Raw genomic sequence first — 7,973 nt, forward strand, 5'->3', positions numbered from 1 at the left:
ATCGGGCTCCCTGCTCGGCGGGAAGCCTGCTTCTCCCTCTCCTGCTCCCCCTGCTTGTGTTCCCTCTCTCGCTGTGTCCCTCTCTGTCAAATAATTAAAGTCCTTAAAAAAAAAAAAAAAGGCAAACGGAGCATATTTCACTTGCCACGTTTTACCTAACTTTCTTTTCCTCTAACAGTAGGTTTTGGAGATTTTTACTCAACAGTGCACGTGGGGCTGCCTCATTCTTTCGATGTCCAGGGAATACTGTAGTACGATGCCCTGTCATTTATTCTACTGGCCCCCCACAGTCGCCAGGCTTTCTCTCTCATTGTCTTATCTGCAATGAATAACTTTGCATACACATCACTTTCTGCGTGTTTGACATATGTGATATGTATGCATTTCTATAGAATAAATACTCAGAGATGGAGTTGTTGAGCAAAGAATTTGCTCACGTTTAATTTTGATAGATAACGTCAAATTGTCCAACTCCATAGAAGCTGTGTGGATTCATGTCCCCATCCATCTATATAGGAGGGTCTGTTTCCCTGTATTTGGGCTAACCGTGTTTTCCAACTTTCAGGTCTTACTGGTGCTGGGCGGTCAGAGAGAAGGAATCTCCAGTTTTAATATGTGTTTCTCTCATTAAGATTTCTGACTAATGGATTTTCTGACTCCCAAGAGGATTGGAGACTGGTAGATGCAGAAGTTGTGGGAGGTGCGGGAACTCCGCAAAGTTCTTGATAACGTCTCTCAGGTGCTTTGATGGTCAAGACGGAGAAATAGAGCTGCGACCCTGAAGTAGTTTTATGGATCAGTAGCTGGAAAAATGGTCATCCATTCATTCAACAAACATCCATGGAGCTTACGTTCTACAGGAGGATACAGGCAATGAATGAAAACCAGAATAAATAAGTAAATTATGTGGTATATTAGAAGGCCATATGCCAAGGGTATTGCTTAATAAATCCACATTGGTCTAGAAAAGGACAATAGATGCCACAGAGGCTCTGTCATTAGTCTCGTCTTGTCCATTCAACACATAGTTGTTGAATATCCACTACATGTCAGGTGTTACTTTAGGAACTAGGGATAGAGCTGTGAACAAATCAGACAGAAATCCCTGCCCTCCTGGAGCTGACACTCCATTGGTAGGAGATTGATGATAACAAATTAAATAAGAAAAATAGGGCCACCTGGGTGGCTCGGTTGGTTAAGCGTCTGTCTGCCTTCGGCTCAGGTCGTGATCCCAGGGCCCTGGGATCGAGCCCCACATTGCATCAGGCTCCCTGCTCAGTGGGGAGTCTGCTTCTTGGTCTCCCTCCTCCTGTTCGTGAGTGCACGCGCTCCCCCCCCCCCCCCCCCCCCCCGCTCACTCAAATAAATAATCGAAGAAAAAAAGAAAAAAGAAATGTATATAGCGTATTAGAAAGAAAAAAAAGTGCTATGGAGGCAAATTAGGTGGGGAAGGCTGATAAAGAGTACCAGAGAGTGGGGTCACCATTCCAAATGGGACTGCCAGGAAAGGCCTCACTCAGAAGGTGGCATTTGAGCAAAGACCTGAAGGAGGAAGGGAGCCATGAGGCTTTCTGGAGAGGGAAGGCTGTTGCAAAGCCCGGGAGGCTGAAGCAATGCTTGGGGTGTTGGAGGAGCAAAGAGCAAGGGGGAGTGTGGAGAAGGGACACAGCGGGGAAGGGGAGCTGGATCCTGCAGGGTGTGGCAGCCCCTGTGAAGCCTGCAGCTTTTACTCTGAGTGAGGCAGGAACCATTGGAGAGTCAGCACAGAGGAAGGGTGGCATCTGGATTGGTTTTTAATAGGCTGATTCTGGTCGCTGTGCTGAGGGCAGACAGAAGGCAAAGCAGGGAAACTGTAGTGATCCAAAGAGCAAGGGCAAAAGTCATGAGGTTCTTGCAAAAATCCAAGCGGGAAATGACAGTGGCTTGAACCTGACTGGAAGTGACAGAGAAATGGATGGAGTCTGCTATGTTCTGAAGATAGAGCCAACAGGATTTGTTGACACATTGGCTAGGAGATGTCAAAGAAAGGCATGTGTGAAACGGGATGGCAAAGGCATTTGGTCTGAGCAAATGAAGGATGGAGTTGACCTGACCGGAGATCCTGAGATGGTGAATGGGATGGCTGGATGGGGCCGACGGGAAGGCCGGGTTTGGAACGCTGAGTCTGAGATGCCCAGGAGACACCCGGGTGGCGATGAGAAGGGGACAATAGGGCATGCGGGTCCGGGAATCAGAGGGGACGGCTGGGCTGGAGACTGACGTCTGGGAGCCAGCAATTTATAAATCATATTTAAAGCCTCTCATCTGGATTAGATTGCCCAGGGAGCGAGCGAAGACAAGGACGAGAAGGGGTCCAAGCACTAGCCATGGGGCATTCCGATGTTAGAGTTGGGGCACAGAAAACGCCAGCAAAGCAGGCTGAGAAGGAGTGGCCAGAAGGTGGTGGTGGTGGGGGGGGTACCAGGAGAGTGTGAGAGCTTGAAAATAAAGTGAAAAAAAAGTTTCAATGAAGCAGTTGTTGCCGAGGGGTGAGTTGGGGGGAGGACTGAGGAGAGACCTTGGGAGGGACCGGAGCACCATTGGGGGGTGGTGGGGGTGACATCCCGCCTCCCACTAGCTAGGACTTGGAGGAGGGCCTGGATGTTATGGTAATCCCCTTGGGAGGAAAAGTGAACCACCAGGAAAGGAGTGGGGACCCAGAAGGGCCACGACAGGTGGCCGTGAGGGACGTAGTGATACAAGGTGGCATTTGCCAGGTTCAGCACAGGGGTCCCACACACCAACCGTCTAAGTACAAAAGACTTGAGGCTTGTTGACAGCTCCTGGTGTGTCAGCAGTGACGTGTAGTGATCCGAAGAGCATGGCAATTACAAGCTGGGTTAATGGACATATCGTATCCGGAACGAGGGAGGTGACTGACCTGCTGGGCTCAGCAGAGCAAGGCGCACCGGGGAACTGGGTTCGGCTGGGGGAGGGGAGGTGGGAGTAGACCCAGCAGGTGCGTGCAGGGAGTGCCCAGAGGGCCAAGCGCCTGCAAAGGAGTGAGCTTGGGGAGGGAGGATGTGTGTCTACCATTCCGAGAAGAGCTCTCCTATGAAGGTATGTCTCAAAGTGGTGGCACGAGGCTGAGTGAGTGGAAGCTGAAATGTGACCAGACTCGGTGCTGTGACTTTTTCTATATTTACTGTGGATTCTCCATGAAATTTTATAATTTGTGATCATTTCAAACCCCTTCTGACCCAGGAGTGACCCACAACTTGCTGAATGCCTGAATCTCAAGTCTTGGGAAAACAATGCTTCCTCTCAAGATCAGCTGAATGAAATGAGCAACTTCTAATCTGATCATCAACCGAGGCAGAGGAGGTTTATAATGGGTAGGCCACAGGGCTCGGGGCTTGGTCTTCCCGGGAACATGCTGTCGCTGCCCTGGCAGACAGCATGGGCAAGCAGCTCCCACAGTGCAGCCCCTCTCCCCTCCCGAGTGTCTGGGCGCGGGAGTGAAACCAGGAGAGAGCAGAGAGCCAGCTCTTGTCCTCACAGGGCCCGTCTGTGATGGGGGTGGGGGTGGAAGGGGCTCCAGGGGCTGGAGGCGTTGGTGTGACCATACCCCTCGTCTGGCAGGAGGGGAAGGGTACAGCCTCCAAGATAGAATTCCTATAGCCTTCCTGGTCATGGCTGTCCCAAAGAACTGTAATGTGAGCCACATCTGTATTTTCTCGATTTTCTAGTAAGCCACATTAAGGAAGCAAAATGAACAGGTGCAATACATTTTGACATATTTTATGTATTTATGTATATATTTATTTAACCCAAAAAATCCAAAAATATTCTCCTTTCAACAGGTAATCAAGGTATGAAAACGTCATGGGATAATTTACATGATTTTTTCATGCTCAGTCTTCACAAGCTGTGTGCACCCTCTGCTTACTCACAGCCCATCTCCATTCGGACCAGCCTCGGGCGCTGGGCAGCGAGGGCTCGGTTTTCTGTCTCCTGTTCTTCCCTGTGCTGGAAGGAGCCAGGGCTGCCTGTGGGCGTGCAGGGGCTCGCTGCTGGCGCCTGCCTGGCGGTGGAAGGGGCTCACGGGGACCCTTGGACGCAATCTGCTGCGTGCGGGGTTTGCCCGCCCCCGTATGCATTACTGGGTGGTGGGTAGCCTGTGCCAGGGTGCCGGCTGTTTTCCAGGGGCGGTAAATATTAACGAAGCGGTGGGAGGCAGGCCCTCTGGGAGGCCTGGGCTCCCCCCAAGGGAGGAATGGAGAGAATGCTGTGTACCTTAGATAGGGCTTTCGGTCCGGCCTCTGACGCTGCTGGGCCCCGAGCTGCCGGGGATACGCAGGCTGGCCTTCTCTTCCCAGGACCAGGATGCTTTGCTGGGAGAGTCCCAGAACCCGCAGACCTCAGAAGTGCCACTTGCCTCTACGTGTGCATCAGCCTCACCCCACTCCCCAGTCTCTCTCCCAAACCACCTCTTCACTTGAAGACCTCTTCTCTCCAAGTCCACTTGCCAACAAGCCCAGCTAAGCCCGACTTAAGGGCAGAGGGAACACATGGAGCTCAGATATTTTCTTTAAAAAAAAAAAACAACAAACCAATCAGCACTCCCTTATTGAGCACTTGCTGTATGCTGGGCCATTACAGAAGCTGCATCCTTTCGCAAGGCCCACAGGACCTCAGGCTGTCATCCCCCACCCAGGAGAGGGGCCTGAAAGTCAAACAGGTCAACGTCACAACTGGGCTACAAACCTGGGCTTTTGATTGGACTAGTTCTAGCTGCCAGAAAGTTCTCTCTGGGGAGAAGAAAGCAGGAGTATTTACTTGCATTTGCATAAACAAACACTGGAAGACCACATAGGAGCGAATGTGATTACATATGGGAGGGAGTGAGGAGGAATGGAGGCACTGGGGGTGAGGATGCTCAAGGTATATCCCTGCGTATTACCTTGATATTAGAACCGTTTAGATATATTATCTAATTTTAAAAATAAATGGGATGGAATTTTAACTTCGTTTTTTTCCCCTCCTGGTAGATAGAGGAAGATACGTTTCTCAGAGTAGATGAGCTTGATGGGCAAGCTGAACATTTTTTTTAAAGAAGATTTTATTTATTTATTTGTCAGAGAGAGAGAGAGAGAGAGAGAGAGCACAAGCAGGGGGAGCGGCAGGCAGAGGGAGAAGCAGGCTCCCCACTGAGACCGATGAGGGGACTCGATCTCAGGACCCTGGGATTATGACCTGAGCCAAAGGCAGTCGCTTAACCGACTCAGCCACCCAGGCATCCCTGAGCTGAACATTTTTTGGTATCTAGAATGTGTGTGGGCCTTATTTTCCATAAAGATCAATTAATTAATTTAGATGACAAAAAAAGAAAAAAGTGACTTCTTTCTGATCATGACTTGGAATTGGTCTTCTTTAACTTATACCCTTGGCTCCTATTTCCTTACACCCTTGGCTCCTTCCAGTCTGATGAGGAAAACAACCAATTTCTACCTCTCAACCCCAGTCAGAGGGAGAGACATAACCCTGCCCTCAGGGAGCCCCAGTCTGAGAGGGAAGACATAGAATCTGAGATTCCTAGCACCTCAGAGGTACAGAGGAAGGGTCTCGGCATGATTTGCCCTCAGGGAGCCCCAGTCTGAGGGCAGACACAGCCCTGCCTGAGGGAGCCCCAGTCTGAGGAGGGGAGACACAGCCCTGCCTCAGGGAGCCCCAGTCTGAGGAGGGGAGACACAGCCCTGCCTCAGGGAGCCCCAGTCTGAGGGGGAGACACAGCCCTGCCTCAGGGAGCCCCAGTCTGAGGGGAGACACAGCCCTGCCCTCAGGGAGCCCCAGTCTGAGGGGAGGCACAAACCTGCCTCAGGGAACCCCAGTCTAATGGGGGGAGACAGCCCTGTGTTCACAGAGTTCCCAAGCCCAGCTCCTCTGGATCATGTGAGAGAAATGAAGGGGTTCCTCTGTGTTCTGAAGCACCCACTTCTGCCCTGGGCCTGGCTCCTCCTTCCCATCCGAGGAAACCTCCTTCATTCTTAGCCTGCTCAGTGTGTCAATCATTTCCCCTGAGTGCTTGTCCCTGGTTCCCAGAAGGTGTCTGTGTGTCCTTCGTCGCTTCCAGTCTCTCCTGGAACCAGGGAATGCATGTCCTGAGGGCATGTGGGAGGTGGGTGCCTCCTTGAGAATCTCCCTTGCAAGACACAGACTCTCTACTGTCACTCAGACTGAGCTGGGCGGAGCCAGGGTGGGCCAGAGTGCCGGTCTGTATGGGGAACTGGGGGCTGCCCTGCCCTTTTCCCAAGAAGCACGTGGGCAGTGAGAGCTGAGGAGAGGGCCCAGGAGGTTTCTCTTTACTTGTGGCTCTCATTCAGTGAGTCTGACCTGGAACCAGGCAAAAGGATGGGAGGCCCTGAGTGTTCTCGGAGTTCCAGGGGTCATTGACCTGGGAAGGAAAGGGCAAGCCTGGGGCTGGGCAGGCTGGGGCACGTGCACACACGCACACACACACAGGCTGTGTTTCCTTCTAAGCAGAAGGTGCTGCCCTTGGCAGAACTGGAGGGGCCCATCCCATTCCCAGCCAGGGTTCCTCAGCATCCTTGAGGGGAGGCCAGGTTGTGAGGCCAGTGGGCTACAGCCAACCGTACCCTGTCCTGGGAAGGTGCTCACTCCACCCCACCCCAGCCTACATTCCCTTTTCTTCCCCTACTGGCAGAGGGGTCCTGGGGTCTGGACTAGGCCTTGGAGGCTGGAACAGTGTGTGGGGATGGAGTGGTGGAAATCTGGATGGGAGACTGAGGGGTGGCAATGGGGTGAACCCCTTGAATACCCTGCCTGTCCCCCTGTCTCCAGTCTTGGCCTCCTCCTCCCAGCCTGGCTATGAAACTGAGAGGGAGGTGGCAGTGCAGGGTCCCATCAGTCCCAGCTGGGGACAGCAGACACTCTTGTCAAGTATAGATATAGAGTCTGAGAGTCCTAGCACCTCCGAGGTACAGAGCAGGGGTCTTGGCATGATCCGGCCCAAATGTCCTCATTGGACAGCTCGGGTAACTGACATCCATAAAGGTTTTGGGAAAACATCTTGGAGAAGCCACAGAAGAGAGGGCTCTGGGACTGGGCCCTGGAAAGCAGTCTGTGGGGCTGATGTGGGGAAAATGTCAGGGTTAGGGTGAATAAGATGGGAAAGGAGAAAGATATCCAATGGGGAGTGAGGCCGGGCATGTCTGCCCAGGGTATCCGGCCTGCAGGGAAAGAAAACAAAGCATTTGGGATCTTGGAAGACAAGACCTCAGGTAACCCCAAGGCTCTGCAGTCAGCTCCCTAGGAATGTCTGCCAGCCAGCAGCACCTTTGACTCAGCGCCTTTGCTCTGCAGCCTAGGGTGACCTTGTGCAGGCCATCCCTGCTCAGGGCCTCAGTGTCCCCTTCTGTAAAAGGAGACTGGTACCCAGCCTTCTTAAAGGACCCCCCTCCAATCTCCATGTTTTACACGATACCTTTGAGAGGCTTTTCTCCATCTGGCACTTCTCACTCTCCCTGTGAGTCAGTTTCTGCATCTGTAAAATGGGGATAAAAAATAATACTTATCTCCCAAGTTTGTTGTGAAGATTAAATGGGTAAATACACATAAAGCATCTAGTGCCTGGCACACAAAAAAATAATTAGGAGGCCTGTAGTGGGTTTCTTTTTCATTGAATGACCTGGGCAGAAGGCCTTATTTTTTTTTTTTCTTAAAGATTTTATTTATTTATTTGACAGAGAGAGACACAGCGAGAGAGGGAACACAAGCAGGGGGAGCAAGAGAGGGAGAAGCAGGCCTCTGGCTGAGCAGGGAGCCCGATGCGGGGCTTGATCCCAGGACCCCGGAATCATGACCTGAGCTGAAGGCAGACGCTTAACAACTGAGCCACCCAGGCGCCCCCTCCATGGGGCATTTTAAAGGCAACCTGGCTCCAGGGAGGCCCACATCCTAATCCCACATCCAGG

The 7,973-nt window shown here is 52.0% G+C and overlaps 1 long non-coding RNA gene across 1 annotated transcript; it reads left to right on the top strand.

Annotated features, from left to right (window-relative positions):
• The first annotated feature begins 2,986 nt into the window (after positions 1-2,986).
• Positions 2,987-5,325, top strand: LOC141374828 (uncharacterized). Its single transcript, XR_012381967.1, has 3 exons — positions 2,987-3,099; positions 3,244-3,374; positions 3,843-5,325. It is a non-coding gene; the product is annotated as an uncharacterized lncRNA (long non-coding RNA).
• Positions 5,326-7,973: the final 2,648 nt, after the last annotated feature.

Source organism: Callorhinus ursinus, unplaced genomic scaffold, assembly GCF_003265705.2.
Source record: "Callorhinus ursinus isolate GAN/ISIS: 27379988/994484 unplaced genomic scaffold, GSC_fseal_2.0 scaffold22, whole genome shotgun sequence".
Classification (NCBI taxonomy): Eukaryota; Metazoa; Chordata; class Mammalia; order Carnivora; family Otariidae; genus Callorhinus; species Callorhinus ursinus.